Source organism: Gorilla gorilla, chromosome 13 (genome assembly GCF_029281585.2).
Source record: "Gorilla gorilla gorilla isolate KB3781 chromosome 13, NHGRI_mGorGor1-v2.1_pri, whole genome shotgun sequence".
In the NCBI taxonomy this organism is placed as follows: domain Eukaryota; kingdom Metazoa; phylum Chordata; class Mammalia; order Primates; family Hominidae; genus Gorilla; species Gorilla gorilla.
The window spans coordinates 37647938-37669216 of NC_073237.2; the positions used below are offsets into that span (position 1 = coordinate 37647938).

Sequence of the window (21279 nt, forward strand, 5' to 3'; positions counted from 1 at the left end):
AATAATAGCCATTGTGACTGGTATGAGATGGTATCTCATCGTGGTTTTAATTTGCATTTATCTAATGACCAGTGATATTGAGCTTTTTTTCATATGCTTGTTGGCTGCATGTATGTCTTCTTTTGAAAGTGTCTGTTTATGACCTTTGCCTACTTTTTAATGGGGTTGTTTGTTTTTTTCCTGTAAATTTAAATTCCTTATAGATGCTGCATATTAGGCCTTTGTCAGATGCATAGTTTGCAAATACTTTCTCCCATTTGGTAGGTTGTCTGTTTACTCTGTTGATAGTTTCTTTTGCTGTGCAGAAGCTCTTTCGTTTAATTAGGTCCCACTTGTCAATTTTTGCTTTTGTTGTGATTGCTTTTGGTGTCTTTGTCATGAAATCTTTGCCTGTTTCTATGTCCAGGATGGTATTGCCTAGGTTGTCTTGCAGGATTTTTATTGTTTTGGATTTTACATTTAAGTCTTGAATCCATCTTGAGTTTATTTTTGTGTATGGTCTAAGGAAGGGGTCCAGTTTTAATCTTCTGTATCCCAGCACCATTTATTAAATAGGGAGTCTTTTTCCCATTGCTTGTTTTTGTCAGCTCTGTCAAAGATCAGATAGCCATAGGTGTGTGGCCAAATCCTACTATGCTTTTTCCTATGCGTATGTGCATATGATAAAGTTTAACTTACAAATTAGGCACAGTGAGAGATTAACAGCAATAACTAATAATAAAATAAAACAATTATACCAATATGCCACCATCACCACTCTTGCACTTTGGTGTCATTATAAAGCACAGTAAGGGTAACTTGAACACAAACAAGCACTGTGACACTATGACCGGCAATATGATAACTCCTGGGTACTAAGTGGCTAACGAGCAAGTAGTGTCCAGGGTGTGGACAAGTTGGACAAAAGGATGATTCATGTCCAGGGCAGGACAGAATGGGATGTCATGAGATTTCATCATATTACTCAGAACGGTGCATATTTGAAACTTATGAATTGTTTATTTTTATAATTTTTTCATTTAATATTTTCAGACCACAGTTGATTGTGGGTAGCTAACACGGGGGGAAGCAAAACCATGAATAAGAGGGGATGGCTGTATTCTCTTCCTGACACATGCAAATAAACATATGCCATACACTTTTTTTATTATACTTTAAGTTCTAGGGTACATGTGTAAAACGTGCAGGTTTGTTACATATGTATACATGTGCCATGTTGGTGTGCTGCACCCATTAACTCGTCATTTACATTAGGTATATCACCTAATGCTATCCCTCCCCGCTCCCCACCACCCCACGACAGGCCCTGGTATATGTGATGTTCCCCACCCTGTGTCCAAGTGTTCTCATTGTTCCATTCCCACCTATGAGTGAGAACATGCAGTGTTTGGTTTTCCATCCTTGCGACAGTTTGCTGAGAATGATGGTTTCCAGCTTCATCCATGTCTCTACAAAGGACATGAACTCATCATGTTTTATGGCTGCATAGTGTTCCATGGTGTATATGTGCCACATTTTCTTAATCCAGTCTATCATTGATGGACATTTGGGTTGGTTCCAAGTCTTTGCTAATGTGAATAGTGCTGCAATAAACATACATGTGCATGTGTCTTTATAGCAGCATGATTTATAATCCTTTGGGTATATACCCAGTAACGGGATGGCTGGGTCAAATGGTATTTCTAGTTCTAGATCCCTGAGGAATCGCCACACTGTCTTCCACAAGGGTTGAACTAGTTTACAGTCCCACCAACAGTGTAAAATTGTTCCTATTTCGCCACATCCTCTCCAGCACCTGTTGTTTCCTGACTTTTTAATGATCGCCATTCTAACTGGTGTGAGATGGTATCTCATTGTGGTTTTGATTTGCATTTCTCTGATGGCCAGTGATGATGAGCATTTTTTCATGTGTCTTTTGGCTGCATAAATGTCTTCTTTTGAGAAGTGTCTGTTCATATCCTTTGCCCACTTTTTGATGGGTTGTTTGATTTTTTCTTGTAAATTTGTTTATGTTCTTCGTAGATTCTGGATATTAGCCCTTTGTCAGATGGGGAGATTGTAAAACTTTTCTCCCATTCTGTAGGTTGCCTGTTCACTCTGATGGTAGTTTCTTTTGCTGTGCAGAAGCTCTTTAGTTTAATTAGATCCCATTTGTCAATTTTGGCTTTTGTTGCCATTGCTTTTGGTGTTTTAGACATGAAGCCCTTGCCCATGCCTATGTCCCGAATGGTATTGCCTAGGTTTTCTTCTAGGGTTTTTATGGTTTTAGGTCTAACATTTAAGTCTTTAATCCATCTTGAATTAATTTTTGTATAAGGTGTAAGGAAGGGATCCAGTTTCAGCTTTCTACATATGGCTAGCCAGTTTTCCCAGCACCATTTATTAAATAGGGAATCATTTCCCCATTTCTTGTTTTTGTCAGGTTTGTCAAAGAGCAGATGGTTGTAGATGCCACACACATTTTAGGATCATTTTTATCATGTAACAAACCATCAGTATTACCCTATGTTATTTTAGTGTTTGAAAACACTTACAATATGTATGTAATGTTTATCATATGAATATACTTGAACATGACCAGATTATTGAATGTTTGTTTCCCTTTTTTTCTCTTAAAAATGATACTTAAAAATGATTTTTAGTGCATATGAACTTGGGGCAATTTTCATACTTTAATGAGTTGATCATAAGAAAGAATGTATAATGTGAATATTCATGAATTTCGTCTTTTTATTATGTTTTTTAAATTCAAAAGCAACATATTTAAACTCTACTGAAATCTCTAAAACTGAAAATGAAAATCTCCCTCTGTTCTGGTAGGTTTACTTCCCCAAGGAAAATAAAGTATTGTGAGGTCTGTGGCTTTAACCTGTGCATGTGCATCAGAAATTATTAGGAGTGCTTCTAGCAACTGTGTAAAAATGCAGCTTCAACCCTGAGCTATTCATAAGTGTTTAAAGTTCCAGTGAATTCTCAGGAAGAATATTAGAGGCCCATTATCTTTTGATTTGTTGCTGGGGTGGTATTGCTTAGGTGTTTCCTGTAGTTGTGGTGGACTTTTTTTTTCTTTTTTTTTTTAAGAATTTTGCTGCTCCTTTGTCACTTACGAGTCAGTTTCATTACTAGGTAATAGGCATCAACACCAGGGAAAAAGGACCCTTGATTGTCCCTGCCTTTCAGAATAGATAATTCATCCTGTTCTCAGGACATTGAGCCCTGTTGGGCGAAGCCCTGGCACTATAATCCTCTGACACTGTTGTTGTTCACCGTGAGGCAGCATCAGGGAAACATCTTGGGACCTCTGACTCCCAAAAGCCACAAGCTGCAGTGACTGGACGTTGTGAGCTCACTGTTGATGTAAGGGCTTACTACTACTAGGGAATAGGATGTGGAGAGTAGTGTCTCTGGAGTTAGGGCTGGGCTTAAATCCTGAATTTCTTTTTTTTTTTTTTTTTTTTTTTTGAGATGGAGTCTCTCTCTGTCACCCAGGCTGGAGTGCAGAGGCACGATCTCGGATCACTGCAACCTCCCCCTCCCAAGTTCAAGTGATTCTCCTGCCTCACCCTCCCGAGTAGCTGGGATAACAGGTGCACATTACCACACCCGCCTAATTTTTTGTATTTTTAGTAGAGACAGAGTTTCACTATGTTGGCCAGACTGGTTGCCCACCTCGGCCTCCCAAAGTACTGGGATTAGAGGCGTGAGCCACCGGGCCTGGCCAAATCCCGAATTTCATACCTACTAGGAACTCTTTGACTTTAAACAAGTAACTGAGCCCCCTGAGCCTAGCCTTTTTTAACTGTAAAATGAGATTTTTTTACAGGCTATTGTATAATTTGAATGAAAGTGAAAATGTCTGGTACAGTGCCTGGCACATACTACAGCATTTGATAAAACTTTGTTAAATGAAGAGATGGATGAATCACCTACCTAGCTGGCTGAACATGTTATTTTTAAAACAGGAGGTGTGGCCATTTGTGATAGAAAGAATAATAAATATAAATGAATTAAATGGCAACTTCATTTCTTCCTCAAGGTTGTAGGTAACAGAAACTAACTCTAGCTAGCTAACATAAAAGGATTGACAGGACACTCAGGTTTTGAAACCTAAGTTAAAACAATCAGTCCTTGGATGACCAAGCTTAGACAGCTCCAGGGACCTAGAAGCAGAAAGTAATGTACCTTTCCCTTTTTTTTTTTCCCCAGAGACAGGTCTTGTTCTGTTGCTGAGGCTGAAGTATAGTGGCATGATTATAGCTCATTGTAACTTTGAACTCCCGGGCTCAAGTGATCCTCCCACCTCAGCCTCCTGAGTAGTTGGGATTACAGATATGCACTACCACACCTTCCTATTTTTTTTTTAAAAGATGGGGTGTCACTCTGTTGCTCAGGCTAGTCTTGAATTCCTGGCCTCAAGTAATCCTCTTGCCTCAGCCTCCCAAAGCACTGAGATTTATAGGCATGAGCCACCACACCCAGCTGGACCTTTTCTCTGGAACACTGATATCTTTGTTTCTCATGTTTAGTGACCTGCCATTAGATGGATCTGCTCTGGCCAGGAAGGCAGGGTCATGTAGCACAAATGTGGCAGCTGGTGGCCCCTCCTCTATGTCAGGGGCAATTCACAGGACAAAGGGGATGTTGGGAGCTGATAAAATTGTAAGGCTTTATTGAGGCCTAATTAACATACAGTAAGCTACACATATTTAGAGTCTACAATTTGTTACATTTTACACATGTGTTCACACCCAGGAAACCATCATCATGATGAAGATAATGAATATGCCATCATCCCTGACAGCTTCCTTGTGCTCCTTTATATTCCCTCCCTCTTGACCCTCTACAGCCATTCTGCCTATCCCAAGGCATCTGCTGATCTGCTTCTATCACTGTCATTTCATTTGTATTTTCTAGAATGTTATATAAATGAAATCATACAATAGGTACCCTTTCTTGTCTGACTTTTTTCACTCAGCATAGTTATTTTGAGAGTCATCCATGTTGTAGTATGTCTCAGTACTTCCTTCCTTTTAATGGATTAATAATATTCCATTGTATGGCTATGCCACAATTTGTTTATTCTATCTATTTACTTGCAGATGGACATTTGGATTGTTTCTAGTTTGGGGCTATTACCAATAAAGCTGCTGTGAACCTTCATATACAACTGTTTTTTGTTTTTTTTTTTTTTGACATACGTTTTTGTTTCTCTTGGGTAAAAACCTAGGAGCAGAATAACTAGGTCATGTTGTAGATGTAGTTTAACTTGTTCAGAAACTGCAAAACAGTTTTCCAAATTGGTTATACCATTTTATATTTCCACCAGCAATGTATGAGAGCTCCAGTTGTTCCATATCCTCACCCATACTTGGTATGCATGCAGAATTTATTTTTTATTTGATTTTATTATTATTTTTTGAGATGGGCTCTCACTCTGTCACCCATGCTGGAGTGTAGTGGTGCGATCTCGGCTCACTGCAACCTCTGCCTCTTGGATTCAAGCAATTCTCCTGCCTCAGCCTCCTGAGTACCTGGGACTATAGGTGCACACCACCATGCCCGGGAAATTTTTTGTATTTTTAGTAGAAACGGGGTTTCACCCTGCTGCCAGGCTGGTCTGGAACTCCTGACTTCGTGATCTACCTGCCTCAGCCTCCCAAAGTGCTGGGATTACAGGTATGAGCCACTGCGCCCAGCCGCAGAATTTATTTTAAAAACTCTGAAAATTCAGTACTAAGAAGACCAACAATCTAATGTTTAAAAATGGGTAAAAACATTGAATAGATGATCCACCAAAAAAGATAAACTCACGGCAAATAAGAACATGAAAAGATACTCAAAATCCTTAGCCATCAGACAAATGAAAATTAAAATCCAATCACATGCTCATTCACATGGCTAAAATTTTAAAAAAGCTAGTAATTTTATATGATTATAATGCCCATTTTATAGATGAGAAAATTAAGCCTGATGTTAAGTAACTTGATCAAGGTAGAATTAGAATTTGAACCTAGGTGGGGTTAACCTTTATGCTGTGCGAGCAATGGTCTTTTGAAAGAGGCTTAAAAAGCCAAAGTTGGAAACAGGGGAACTCACTTATTATTTAGGAATACAATTTCCACTTCCTCTCCTGATAGGTTAGGCTACCACCAGTCACAATGCATATTATGAAACTTCTATGCAAATTTTGGCATCTATTTTTCCCAACAGGGTAAAATTTATATTTTTCTGACATCTAGGTTTATCTAGATGCCTCTTTAGGGAAGTATTCAAAGCATGGAAAACCCACCAAGGCTTCATTGGCCCCAAAAAGATATAGATAAGTTTAACCATAAGGATTAGTAATTAAAGTTTTCTTGGATCAGACATCTGAGTTTTTACCACAGCTCTACTATTTCTTAACTATGTAACACCTGAGCAAATTACTAAACACTTTAAGCTTCGATTTCTTCATCTGCAAACTAGGAATAATGCTACTGATCTCACAGTGTTTTAAGGGTTAGAGGCTGCATATAGTTTACCACAATGTCCTACACTTGATAAACTCAAAACATTGATGTTACCATTCACAAATACTTATATATAACCACAGTGAGAACAGATATGTTAAGCTTTGCATTCAGTACAAATCTTAAAACACTAATTCATTACTGGCTGATATCTTGCTTCCCTCTGAGGACTTGCTCTTTCCTTTAGAAAATGCTAATCTGAGGACAGATGATGGCATTTAATTCTATAAGAATTATTAAGAAGTGAAATATTTATCCTTTAGTTGTAAGTGTTAGAAATATTCTTTGAAGGGAGTATCTATGACTGCTGTTGAGGCACGGCAGCTGAGTATCTGCATGGAGTTTTAGAGTTCAGTTATCAGATATGCAGGAATCACATGGCATAAAGAAATCAAAGTCAACATAATAAAGAGCTCTACAGAGCGCTGTTACTCTGCTGAGATAACTAAAGCCTGGCTGCAGTTTTGCATGGCTCACAGACCTTATCAGGCACTCACACTTGGTACACTGCCTGTATCCTTTACTTGCTCCAACACCACCAGCTGTTTTTTCCGGGCCCCTGGGAGTGCTACTTCAGCTGCCAATGATGTATTTTTCTGTGTCCTATTAGTTTTTTTTTCTGAAATATGATCAATATTTTCAGTCAGTACCTGGGGACTATAGTGAAGTTTCCTCTAAGCACTTAAATGTAAGATCATGAGGAGAGACAAGCCAATTTCTCTACTGGATGCCTCCAGCAACTTTCTCTCAAATAGTCCAGTAATGAGCTGGCCCTGCAGAGAGAGGCAAGAGTTCTACTGGTTGGCACTAATGCTGATATGCAAGCTTCTCAGAAGACTGGTACTGAGAGTAGAATAATTTTTTGCACTGGCAAGGCTGTGCCTTGTTTCAGACCAACTGGATCAGATGATCTCTGTCAACTCCTAGTTACAAGTATATGAGGAGTCAGGGCATTGGAGGTCTCTCTCCAGCAGCACAATTTAAATGGTCTCCAGCAGTGCCAGCTTAAAGAAGAGATCCTCACCTTAAAGCAGGGCATTGTGAGAGACTAGGGGGGCACCTCCATTCTGTTCCTTGAGCCCAAATGTGGACATATGTCTTCTTTGTATGTCATTAGGGTGTTTGACCCTATCTCTTTTACAACGGAAAAACAATACTTGCTCTTTCATAATTTAACTTAAAAACAAGCACTTAACACTTTAGAGTAGTGATACCTAAATTTAACTCCAAGGCCTGTAAGACACCCATAAGCCATCCATCCATTCATTTTTAAAAATGTGGTAAAATACACATAACATAAAATATATCATCTTTGCTATTTTTAAGGGGACAATTCTTAAGAACATTCACATTGTTGTGCAACCATTACCATTCTTCACATTCAGAATGTTTTTCATCTTGCTAAACTGAAACTCTGTACCCATTAAACAGTAACTCCCCATGCCCCCTTGTCTACAGACCCTGGCAATCATCATTATATTTTCTGTCTCTATGAATTTCACTTCCCAAGATACCTTATGTAAGTGGAGTCATACAGCATTTTTCTTCTTGTTCTGTTTGTTCTTAAGGTACATGGATAGAATTAGAAGTTAGCCGGTGAACTTCCTAGTACCCTTGGCAAGGATACCCATGTTGAGAGTTGGTAGAATCCTGCTATTAATGTTGATGCCATTAAATATTTGCATATCTGGCTCCCTTTATTCTGATTTCATGTTCACAAAGCAACCCGCTGGTTATGGTATGACTTTCTACAGTAGATAGAATTACTTTCCTCCCAAGCATCCATTCTGTCTTTAAACTATCTACAAGGGGTCTTCAAAAAAATTCATGGAAAATGTGTACTATGAAGAAACTGTGTAATGATTTCAGTTTCTTTTTTTGTACCAAAATAAACTCATACTAACTTGTTATAGTATGTCTGAAAAGGGTTTAGTTTGAGGCCCTGAGGATAAGATATCAGCTTGAAAAGAGCCACTATCAGAGCAACATAAATTCTGCTAAAATTGAAGCAAGACTAAACATTAATGTATGGTGAAACTAGGGTAGCAGAATGGTGAAATCACTGATGCTTTATGAAAAGTTTATGGGGACAATACACCAAAGAAATCAGCAGTTGACAAATGGATAACTCATTTTAAGAAGGGACAAGATGATGTTGAAGATGAGGCCTGCAGTGGCAAGCCATCCACTTCAATTTGTGAGCAAAAAATTAACCTTGTTCATGCCCTAGTTGAAGAGGACTGATGATTAATAGCAGAAACAATAGCCAACAGCACAGACATCTCAATTGGTTCAGTTTTTATAATACTGACAGGAAAATAAAAGTTGAGCAAACTTTCCACTTGATGGGTGCCAAGACCATTGTGCCCAGATAAGCAGCAGACAAGAGTAGAGTGTTCAATGGAATCAAGATCCTGAAGGATTTATTTGAAGACTTTTAACAGGAGATGAAACATATCTTTACCAGTATGATCCTAAAGACAAAGCACAATCAAAGCAATGGCTACCAAGAGGTGGAAGTGGTCCAGTCAAAGCAAAAGCAGACCAGTCAAGAGCAAGAGTCATGGGAACAGTTTTTTGGAGATGCTCAAGGCATTTTGATTGTTGACTTTTTGGAGGAGCAAAGAACGATAACATCTGTTTATTATGAAAGTGTTTTGAGAAAGCCAAGACTTTAGCAGAAAAATGCCTGGAAAAGCTTCACCAGAGTCCTTCACCACAACAATGCTCCTGCTCATTCCTCTCATCAAATAAGGGCAGTCTGGGGAGAGTTTCAATGGGAAATCATTAGGCATCCACTTTATGGTCCTGACTTGGCTCCTTCTGACTTCTTTTTGTTTTCTAATCTCCAAAAAAATCTTTAAAGGGCATCCATTTTTCTTCAATTAATAATGTAAGAAAAAAGAATACATTAGGCTGGGCACGATGGCTAGCGCCTGTAATCTCAGCATTTTGGGAGTCTGAGGCAGGTGGATCGCTTGAGGTCAGGAGTTCAAGTCCAAGACCAGCCTGGCCAACATGGCAAAATCCCGTCTCTACTAAAAGTACAAAAATTAGCTGGGTGTGGTGGTGCATTTCTGTAGTCCCAGCTGCTCAGGAGGCTGAGGCAGGATAATCACTTGAACCCTGGAGGTGGAGATTGCAGTGAGCTGATATCACACCACTGCACTCCAGCCTGGGTGACAGAGTGAGACTCCATCTCAAAAAAAAAAAAAAAAAGACTATATTGACATGGTTAAATTTTCAGGACCCCAAGTTCTTTAGGGATGGACTAAATGGCTAGTACATCACTGCCTACAAAAGTGTATTTGTATTGCCATCCCTTAACTCTGGAGATCCTCCATAAGCCAATTTTCATAAACCCATACTCTTTATCACAGTGATTGATTCAGAGATAGACATTGACCCAGGCCTAAACCAGTCCTCTGGCTATAGGGATTAGTTCGTGGACAGGTATTTTACTACAGAAGTCCAATCGAAGTGAGATTTAGGTCTTTATTTGTTGGTTGGACAGGAAGAAGCCTTCCTTCTTTTACTGAAGTTAAATAAATAAAATGCATATTATCTTATTGCTGCTGATAACTATTTTGCAGCCATGGAAAGAAGTAGTTTAGGAAGATGCCAATATGATAAGAAATAGAGCTAATCTATGGAAAGAAATTTAACCCTTGGTGATAGTTTTAAGCTGCTGGATCAAGTCTTGCCTGAAGCACTTTCTACCACATACCTTTTCAGTTATAAAGTAATTAAATTCTCTTTATTGTCTAAACAAATTTGAGCTGGGTTTTCTATTACTTGCTTTTAAGTACATTCTAACTGACTCTCCATGAAGAGTTGTCTACAGAGTCAGAAAACAACAGCTCTCAATGGGGCCAGAATACAGAAAATCTATTTAATCCTTGTTTTCTATTGGACTTTATATATTCTGGCCCCTTTGATACTAATTTCTCATTGTGAAAAAATGTATTGGTATTCTGATTTTACATATTAGTTTGTTTAGCTTGTATAATGTGAGATATGGATTCATTCTCAAGATCCTGACAAAAATCCCATTTCTGAGTTTGTCCTTTTTGGAACCATGATCTACTCTCAAGGCAATGAATATCATCCTGTGGAGGCATTCTGGGAGAAGACCTTGGTGAGCATACTGGTCTGCCTTGAAGGCTCTCCTAAAACTTGCATTTCCTTTTCTTCCCCTTGAGTTTCTAGAATCACTGGAAAGTCTTCTGTACATCAGTGAGTGCTCTCAAATAGTAGCCAGTGCTACCTTGTCTCTGACACTTGGCCTCACAATCATGGGAGCCTCCTCCTTAGGTGCTGCCACTTTTTCTGGCTAGCAAAAGGCAGCTGAGTTCTTCCTTCAAGGGTATAAGTTCTTTGTATGTGGTCATAGCAGAAGTGATATCATCTAGCATGATGCCTAGCATATAGTGCATTGACTCTGAATCTGAGGGGCCCCTCTTGGTCTGTCATTGGCAACCTGCAGAAGGTTGAAAGATCCCAAGTGCAGTGAAGGCTCAAACTTTTCCTGATCTTGTGTAGCCATTCTTTTGACTTATCCAGAGGCCTTTGGTGAGACCTCTCTTGTGGTATAGTTGTGTGTACTCAGTGTTTCCCTGTTCCTACTTCCCTTTTAAAAAATCTGTGCATCAGCCAGGCGCAGTGGCTCATGCCTGTAATCCCAGGACTTTGGGAGGCCGAGGCGGGTGGATCACCTGAGGTCAGGAGTTCAAGACCAGGCTGGCCAACATGGCGAAATCCCATCTGTACTAAAAATACAAAAAAAAAAAAAAAAAAATAGCTGGGCGTGGTGGCAGGCGCCTGTAGTCCCAGCTACTTGGGAGGCTGAGGCAGAAGAATCATTTGAACCCGGGAGGCAGAGGTTGTGGTGAGCCGAGATCGTGCCATTGTGCTCCAGCCTGGGCAATGGAGCAAGACTCTGTCTCAAAAAAAAAAAAGAAAAAAAGAAAAAAAATTCTGTGTATCATTCCTCTTTCGTCTGCAGGCCCTGAGTAAAAATATGTTATACACAGAATAGGAACAACACATTAACAGTAGGGTTGTTCCCACATGGTGTACTTATGAAGCATTTCTTTCTAAAAGGACTCAATATTTTTTTAAAAAAAGCAAAAGCAAACAAAAGATTGCAATTATACCAAAAACCTGAGTGTTTATTGTTTTTAATTTCACCCTAGAATTTTCAGGCTCCTTAAGTGCAGAGAAAGTCATAGATGAAATTTTGTTCAGCTGTCCCTTGGGAAATGTTCATGGACATGCATTCCATCAATTGTGGCTAAATGCAGAACTATTTGCCCTGTCAGCATCAAGATGTAATTGGGATTCCAGTCCATAAACATTTAAATGCAGTCATTCCAAAAAACATTTAAATGCAGTCATTCCAAACCTATTGTGGCCCTGACTTATATTTTCTCATTTTCAGTGATGGGACCATTTATTAACAAAGCATGCTGTCTGTGTGAACCAGTTGAATGGAGTGACCTGAAAATCTTTAATAAATTATAGGTGAATTTATGGGTTCTGCTCAGGGCCAGGGTAGGTTGGCTGAGTTGAAATGAAATGAGACTTATTTATCTGGAAGGTCCAGTGGATCCTAGGTATTAGAGGAAGAAGGTTCATGAGTGGAAGCTACTTTTTTTTAACCTTATAGACTGCTTGCTCTCCATAGACAACTGTTTCTAGCATTGAATAATCCCATCACATTAAAGTGACATGTTGTCTAATTGGTCACTTAGGAAAACTTCCTCAGTGTAACTCAATTTACTATTGGCAAAATCATAGCAGTGAGAGAACTCTCAAAGCCAACCCCACACTTGAAACAGGAAAGCATCAAAGCAATCCAAAATAGATGGGCTGCCTTTATCTGTTTAGTACCTCTAAGAACACATTCCACATCTTGTGAGCTAGTGTTTCTCAGCATTTTCCACCTCCTCTGCTCTTATTAGGAGGAGAAGATGATTGTAGATGAAATGTCAGAGCTTCTGCTGAGCTTGGCCACTTTTAGGATGCTGTCGGTTTATCAATCCATTGTGACTTTTTGTACTCATAAATAAACCTTTTGTGAGCTGTATTCACGAGAAAAATGTGAAGATGAGTAAGAGTGAGATTCTAAATTAAAGAGCAGTGTTTCCTTACGTTGGGGCCAAAGTGTTAGCAGAAGCGGTGGTGTTTGGAAATTACTGCTGACTAACTGGGGTTCTTAATGGAAAGTTCATAAACCCTGAAGGTTATGTATAAGGAATATTGTATACTGAAGGGGAAAGAACAGTTTCACCTCCCACTAAAAGCGGTTATGCAGATGTAATTCGTAACTGAATGATGATGATGTGCATTGTACCTCTCCTTCCTTTGACATGGAATTTCTCTTCCAGCTCTCTCTTTGGTATGGTTGATTCCTAACCTGAATATAAATTGTCAGCCTTTAGTGAACTTGTGTGTTCGGTGGCTGCTGCTGAAGCTGGGTATATAACTAGTCACACCATTTGGCTAATGACTAACGTTTCTGAAGAAAAACAAAAAACCATTTTACAAAAAAAGTCCATCTTTTATTTTCCTCTTCCAGAAGATCACTGAGATGGCTAAAATTTATATGTTGTTTGTGCACTAGAAGAGCTTCTGGTAGACAGTGCAAAGGATGAGGAAAGACAGTAAAGAAGAAAAGATAATGAGCAAACTTCTCTTTGTTGGCAAAAACAATATTGCCGCTTTGCTGCTTCAAAAGGCTTGTGTGAAGATTCCATTTACCTAGAAGCCCGTGTGCTTTCTGGTGAGTTTGGACCTTGAAGGTCCTACTCTGTGTGAAGTTAAAAGCCAGCAAAAGCGCAGTCTCCAATGCATCAGATGGGATTGTCTCTCTTTCCTGTGGAGTCAAGTTATGAAATGAACCTGGACATTTGTCAAAGGGTGTCTTTACACTCAAAGCAATTGATGCAAGGGTGCAGCATTGCTTTTAAGAGACAGCTGAGACTATGTCACACAGGGAATGGCCTCCTTATAGAAGTGCTAGAAAGTCATTTTCAAAGAGATGAAGTTCACAGTGGCCCTTCTTCCTAGAATGACCTTCCCTTACTTGGCCATCTGCAAAAGCCTAATCACCTTTTAGGAAATGTCAAGTGTTTTTGACCTCTCATTCCTGTGTAGAACTGTCCCTCCTCTGTACCCTTAATATTTACTACTTAGTTTATTAATTTCTTGCCTGTTAATAACACTTTTCACGGTAAAACAAATATCTATTGCTTTACTATAAGTCAGGAATTGTGCTAGGTGCTTTAAGGGTAAACTCTCTTATAACCAGCCTAGCATTGTCTCCATTTTACAGATGAGGAAATAAGGTAACAATATGAATAAATAATTAGTATCTAGCATAGAGCAAAATGCAAAATAAATTATTAGAAGTAATTAATATCGTGTGTTTATATATTGACCTAATGTCTCTTTGAGGTAAGAACAGAGGCCTATTCATCTGTGTAGTCCCAGCACTGATACAGTGCCTAAGGTCTAATAGCTGCTTGATATATCTTGGTGAAAGGTGCAATTGATTGACCAGTTTGTCTGAATCTTCCTAAGAGTTTAGAGTAGAGCAAAAGTGATTCAGATTAGATAGACAGCAGAGCTTTAGGCTGGGTGAGGTGGCTCACACCTGAAATCCCAGCACTTTGGAAGACCAAGCCTAGAGAATTGCTTGAGTTCAGCCTTGGCAACATAGCAAGACTCCATCTCTACAAAAAATTTAAAAAATTCCAGGCATGGTGGAAGGCACCTGTAGTCCTAGCTACTCGGGAGGCTGAGGCAGGAGGATCACTTGAGCCCAGGAGTTGGAAGTTGCAGTGAGCTATGATGACATACTGCAGCCTAGGTGACAGAGCAAGACCTAGTTTCTAAGAAAAAAAAAGTAGACCTTTATATATCTTATAAAGTATTTTTCTAATCATAAACATAATAGAAGTCCATTAGAGAAAATTAGGATAATACAGAATATATACTTGTCATAGTCATTTATCACCCTGAGATAATAATTTTCCTTTCAATCTTTTCTGTGTGCATTTTTACTCTGAGATCATAATATATATGCAGCTTTTATTTTGCTTTTGTGCAATTTCAATATTAGGAATATTTTCCCATACCATCAGAAACTTTGTGTCAACTTTACTTCTAATTTGGTATATAGGTAAATATATTCATTAGGTAAATTTACTTATTCTTTCCCTCTATGTTGAATATTTAGGAAGATTATAATTTTTCACATAAGTAACACTGTAATGAACATTTTGGGCCATATAAAGTCTTTGTGCACATCTTTGATAATAACTATTGGTATAGGAATTCCTAAAAATGGACTAGTGGTCAATGGGTATCAACATTTTTAGACTTGATACCTGTTGTCATTTTGCACCTAAGAGAGGTTAAATCAGTTTACACACACAGTAGCTGAGCACACTCACCAACACTAGTATTACCTTTTACATCTCTACTAATTTGATCCACTGAAAAAGACTTGAGCCAGACTCAAAAGGCTACATACTGTATTATTCTACTTCTGTGACATTCTGAAAAAGGGAAAACTGTAGGGGAAAAAACTGGATGAGGGTCTAGGCATGAGGGAAGAAATTGACAGCAAAGAGGTCCAAGGAAACTTTTTGTGGGTTATGGAAATGTCCTATATCTTGATTTTGATGGTGGATTCATGACTGTACATATTTGTCAGAACTCACTGAACTATAAACTTGAAGACTAAATTTTACTGTATATGAATTATATGGCAACAAACTTTTTTCTTTTTTTTTTTGAGACAGAGTCTTGCTCTGTCACCATGGCTGGAGTGCAGTGGCGTGATAAACTTGTTTTTTTTTTAAATGACATTACATTGTGGTTTTAAATCACATTTCTTTTGCTTTCCAGTAAAGCTGAGCAGCTTAACATTTTATTAACCATTGATATGTCTTCTTTAGAGAATTGTCTTTTTATCCCATTGCATACTTGTCTACTAAGTCTGCAAATTTTTCTTATTAATTTGGGTTGACCTTTGAATATTGCCTGTCATACTTAAAAGATATATTTTTCTAAATCTATTTTAATTTTATTCATGACCATTTTTTATATTTATTTCACCTAGCTAAATTAATTGCCATTTACTTTAAGGGTTTATTTAATTTTTAAAGGAGACCTAGATGATAGTAACCTTTGAAACACTGAATTTACTGAAATGTTTCAGGAAATTCTACTTCAGTTTTTCTTGAAAATCTACCAGGTTTGGTCTGGGTAGACTTTGCAAATCATGAAAGCAATCCCTCTATGCATGAGTGTAGTTGTTGCCTTCCTGAAAGATGCTCATTGGGTATATCCTCTCATCTGATCTTACTGGCACCACTGGGCTGAGTGGATCTAAGATCATACCTGTGGACTGACATTCACCATTGTTTTCCCACAGTGGCAACAGCAATAACGGTTTAAACACAGTGCCTTGCAAAGTGATACGTATTTAATAGAAATGGGATACAACATTGATCAATGGAAAACCTCATTTAATATTTCCCGCTGCTGTCTGGCTTTTGGTAGTTCTATTTTGTCTTGATTTGCTCCATGTGGGATTGATGAGAAAAAATATGACTTCACTTGTATATTTTAGTAAATATTTATTGAACACTTATTATGTGCCTGGTGGTTTCTAGGTACTAGACACACAATGGTTGTATTAGTCCATTCTTGCATTGCTACAAAGAAATACCTGAGCCTAGGTAATTTATAAATAGAAGCAATTTAATTGGCTCACAGTTGCGCAGGCTGTACAGAAAGCATGATTCTGGCATCTGCTTGGCTTCTGGGGAGGTCTCAGGAAACTTGAAATCCTGGTGGAAGGCAAAGGGGAAGCGGGCTCGTCTTACATGGGTGGAGCAGAAGGAAAAGAGAGAGGAAGGAGGTGCCATCACTTTCAAACAACCAGATCTCATGATATCTCAGCAACTCACTATCATGAGAAAAGCACTCAATGGATGGTGCTTAACCATTTGTGAAGGATCCACCTCCATGATCCAATCACCTCCCAGCAGAACCCACCTCCAAACACTGGGGATTACTATTGAACATGAGATTTGGGTGGGGACACAGATCCATGGTGAATAAGATAGCCTTAGATACTACCCTCATAGAACTAACAGGCAAGTTATGTAGATAGGCAATTAATATATATCAAACAATGGTATAAAACAATTGGAAATTATTATAAGTGCTCTGGAAGGAAAAAAGAAGATGTTGTTCCCCTGACACAAGTGGGGATGTGAAAAGTGACAGGATACCCCCTCTTCTGACTTCAGTCGGAGAAGTTTTGTTTGGCTTCAGGCTTCCAATAAGCTTTCACTTTCAGGAAGGCTTCAGCAGAAGAAAAAAGTCTGTAAACCAGTGCCTTATAGAATTATATACAAATGTGAGAAGCTGAATGATCTCGGGCAAGGCCAGGTTTCCTCCTCTGTGAAATATAAAGGTTATCTCTCCTAGGAGTTGCTGTGGGAATTAGCAAAAATAAATGTATGAGGTCAATGAGCTACTGGCCCAACACTCTGGAGGCCAACAGCCCAGGTTGAAATTCTGGCTTCTCCACTTACTAGCTGCTGCTGCCTCAGGTAAGTCATTTATCCTTTTGGTGTTTCAGTTTCCTCATGTAGAGAATAAGGATAATAATAGTGTCTACTTCTTAGGGCTCGTTTGAGAATGAAATTTTTAAGTAGTGCTTGGTGCGTGGCAGGTGTTCAGTTAAGGCTAACTTCTATCATTGTCATCATATTGTCATCATTATCATCATTGTAATCACTGGTTATGGGTCCTAACATAAGCAAGAGCAAATCCTCTCATGTACTGTAACTGTGTAATCAGATTACCCTGAAACAGCTAGAACCCTGGCTCTGGAAATATGAGGAATAGGTATGTGGCATAAAGCGAGAATGTGAGCAGCACAGTGGCTATAGACTTTCTCTGTAAACGGGGTCAGGGATCTCATCTCAATTGCAACTCCATTTCCCTTTCCTGCTTTACTGGGGAGAATGACCTTGAAGGAGGGAGACCTATACTCTGAGTAGATAGAAGAGCCTTGGCTACAGCCCAGCTCTGCCCCCCAGGCACAGAGGAGAGCCCTCTGACGTCTCTTGAATGATTTAGCTTTATTGCCTATTGTCTCTCTCTCCAAATTGCCTTCAGGATGAACGTCCCAGCCAGAACCTATAGACAGGACACCAGCTTTGCAAGTACCTCACAGATGCGGATGCTCTTTCCTTGTATTAAACATCCCTCAAAGTGACCATTAATGGAGGCTGTATTTTGCACCTTGTGAAGAGGAAATTACACTACATTAGAAGTTCTGCACTCTGGCTTAGGCAGTGAATCAGATAAGGGATACAGGCTAGGGTGCTTTCCTACTGGGCGTAATACCCAATTTATTTTCATTTACATTAATTTCTCTACATCACTGACTGCATGAGGCATTAAACTGTTAAATGCAAGCAATTCCCAATTGCTTGACACAAATAGAAATGTTTAATGAATAATAATAAAAAAGGAGCCTATAGATGAAACCAATATGCAAAATCGTGAGAGCGTGTTAATCAACCTTTTCCATTGCATAGGGCTTGACAAGCTTACCCTTCTTTCTTTCCTTCCTTCCTTCTTTCCTTCTTTCCCTCCATCCCTCCCTCCCTCCCCCACTCACTCTCTCTCCTCCATCCCCCCCTCCCTCCCTCCTTCCTAAGTTTTCTTTGAAAAGACAAAGCAAATGCATTTAAACAGAATTAAATAGAGTAGTGTCCTATTGGTAACACAACGAATAAAACTGATATGAAAGCCTTTATCTGGAAGATTCCATGAAGGTATAAAAAAATCCCACCTCTGTTTAGCTGTAGCAATGGAATAGTTTGGCTGATGGTAGGAAAAGGGATTTTAATTTACCCATTTCATGTTTTCCTGGCCTCATTGACCTGTTAGTAGAGGAGTCAACTTAGGAAAAAGAAAGATGTTTCTTTCTCATTAGCACCTCATTCCAAACCTTCTAGTTTCTTGGGGTTACCTCTAGCAGGAGTAGAATCTTAAAGCCTCCATCAGAATTGCTGGATCTTTGTCCCTGACAGTTTTATTCCCACCCACTAACTTCACAGTGTCGGGTGGTAAAATGGGATTTGTTGTTAAGAGAGTCCCAGGTTGGAATCCAGACTCTGTTCGTGAGTAGTACGACTGGGAAAAATTCCTTAACTTCTCTGATCTTCAAATTCCTTATTTACAAAATAAGCAACAAATACTTCTTTTCCATGATTATTTCGAACCTACTGGTAGCTAATGCTCAGGTATATAAAAATACACATAGAAAAGAGACTGGAAGGAAAAATGATAGAATGTCAGCGACAGATGTTTATTTTTCCTCTTTTTCTGTTCTGCACTTTTCAACTTTCTATAATATGCAAGCATTATCTTCAATAGGAAAATTATGATGTACAAAAGCACATCATTTCTTTTTTCAAGCTATGTAGATTAAAATAACTATTGAATGTTTTTTTTTTCCTCTGCCCCATGCAATCTACCCCTTTCTCTTCCTCTTTTGAAAGGAATCTTTCCTTTGGGATATGGGGTATATTAATTCTCAATTGTCATTGTAACAAGTTATCACAGATTTAGTGCTTAAAACAACACAGATTTATTCTCTTTTGATTCTGGAAGTCAGAATTTTGAAATGAATCTTATAGGGCTAAAATCAAGATGTAGGTAGGTCTGTTTCTTCTGGAGGTCTTGAGGGGGGAAACTGTTTCGAAGCCTTTTCCAGCCTGTAGTGGCTGACTTTAGTCTTGGCTTCTGGCTGTTTCCTCCATCTTCTAAGCACATCGCTCCAGCCTCTGCTTCTGTTATCACATCATATTCTTACCGTATAAGGGCCCTTGTAATTACATCTGACACACCCAGATATCCAGGATAATCTACCCATTTTAAGATCCTTAATAACATCGGCAAAGTCCATTTTCCCATATTAAGGTAATGTATGGAAATTTTGCAGGGTGGTGGGGGACAGGCTTCATTCAGTCTATGACATGTAAGAGGTTATGTAAGAGGTGAAGGATGAAACAAAAGCTGGGCAAGGAAAAGAAGCAACAAAGTTCCTGATGACATAAAATAACAAATCAAGTGCTTCATCTAGACTACCTGTTCAATTCTTGTAGACTGTGACTGTATTGAACCCCCTTCCCTGCACTGTCAGGGAATACAAGGCATTTGGATCTGATGTGAATGCAGAAGCTGATGTGTCCTAGTAGAAAAAAAAAAAAAACAACAAACCCACAAAATCACTATATTTGACAATGAAAAACTATCAAATCCTTTCTCTCAAAATCTTTAAAAGGCCAGAAATTCAGTCTAAAATTATTATTATTATTTCTTTGAAATATCAGTTCTTACTATTAAAAGGCACCAGGAAGACTCATGTCAGGGACTGCTCCTGGATTCAAAAGCAGCCTATTTTCTCCAGCTTGGTACTAAGATGTGCCAAGAATAATTTTTTTTTTTAAAAAAAGCAAAAAGGTTCAAATTATTGTTTTTTGTTGCAAGAATGCCAGAGGTTACTAAAGTAACATCAGGAATGGATATAATCAGATCTCATCTATTATTAATGAGATTCTGCCTTAATGTGATCATTATAGGTATGTGCCTTACACCTAGAAGCTATCATCTAACATAATAACAACCTCAAATAATGAGTTGCCAGCGTGATTTTTCTTGTGCTAATGGTTTTACCCATAGGGTTGCTTTTTCCTTTTCTTATAACAACAACAATAATAATAAACCCTAACATTTTAGACAGAGACAGGTGTAAGTTTTATTTGTAATATAATGGTTACTGTTTAACATCTTTATAGTTAAGATTTGCTACCGAGCCAACACAAAAATGTTTTGAAAACCATATTATTACTACTTATAATGATGATCCCAGAGCTAGAAAAACCTCATATGACTTTCTATAACATCTGCTATATGTGTGTGTGTGTGAGAAATTGAGAGAGAAAAAAAGAGAGAGACAGAGACAGTGAGACAGAAAAAGAGAGACAAAAACTATCAAATCCTTTCTCTCAAAACCTTTAAAAGGCCAGAAATTCAGTCTAAAATTATTATTTCTTTGAAATGTCAATTCTTACTATTAAAAAGCATCAAGAGTTCCAAGATATGATTATACTTATAGTTTGATTTACTAAGAAATTAAAATTTTTTTTTCTCATATATAAGCCTTTTAACTGCAATCCCTTTTCTTCTCCAAGACATAGGTTAAGAAAGGACATAAATTAAGCCTTCGTGAACAGAGGCGGAGAGAGACCACATCCTGAATAGTTTAGCTTCCAATAGCATCTGTTACAGCAGGTCATTTCAAATAGCTGTGCTGAGGCTTGCTCACAAAATCCTATTTAATCGTTAACACAGTTGAATTCTACAGGGTACAGTTACCTGGAGACCAGATTAGGCAAATTTAAGTGTCAAGAATGCGAGTGGATGCAAAAAGGAGGGAATGAGGCCCAAATATCCGAGTACCTGACAACAGCAAAATCAATGGAGAAAAGCTCAAGGCTGGCCAATTAGATGCTTCACCCCTTAAATGGTTATTCCACTATTTCATCCCTCACTCTCTTTGAAACCCAGTGTCCCTGGGTGCTCTATGAAAGGGTAACCCCTTGTAACTGTGGCACCTTGAGTTTCTGTGTTTCAAAATGTTCCAGAAAGAAGTCCAGCTATGGCAAAA

General features: G+C 38.6%; 1 long non-coding RNA gene across 1 annotated transcript in view; it reads left to right on the top strand.

Annotated features, from left to right (window-relative positions):
* LOC134756936 (uncharacterized) overlaps nt 1-21279 on the top strand; it is a 58191-nt gene that overhangs the window by 942 nt on the left and 35970 nt on the right. The window lies entirely within an intron of this gene.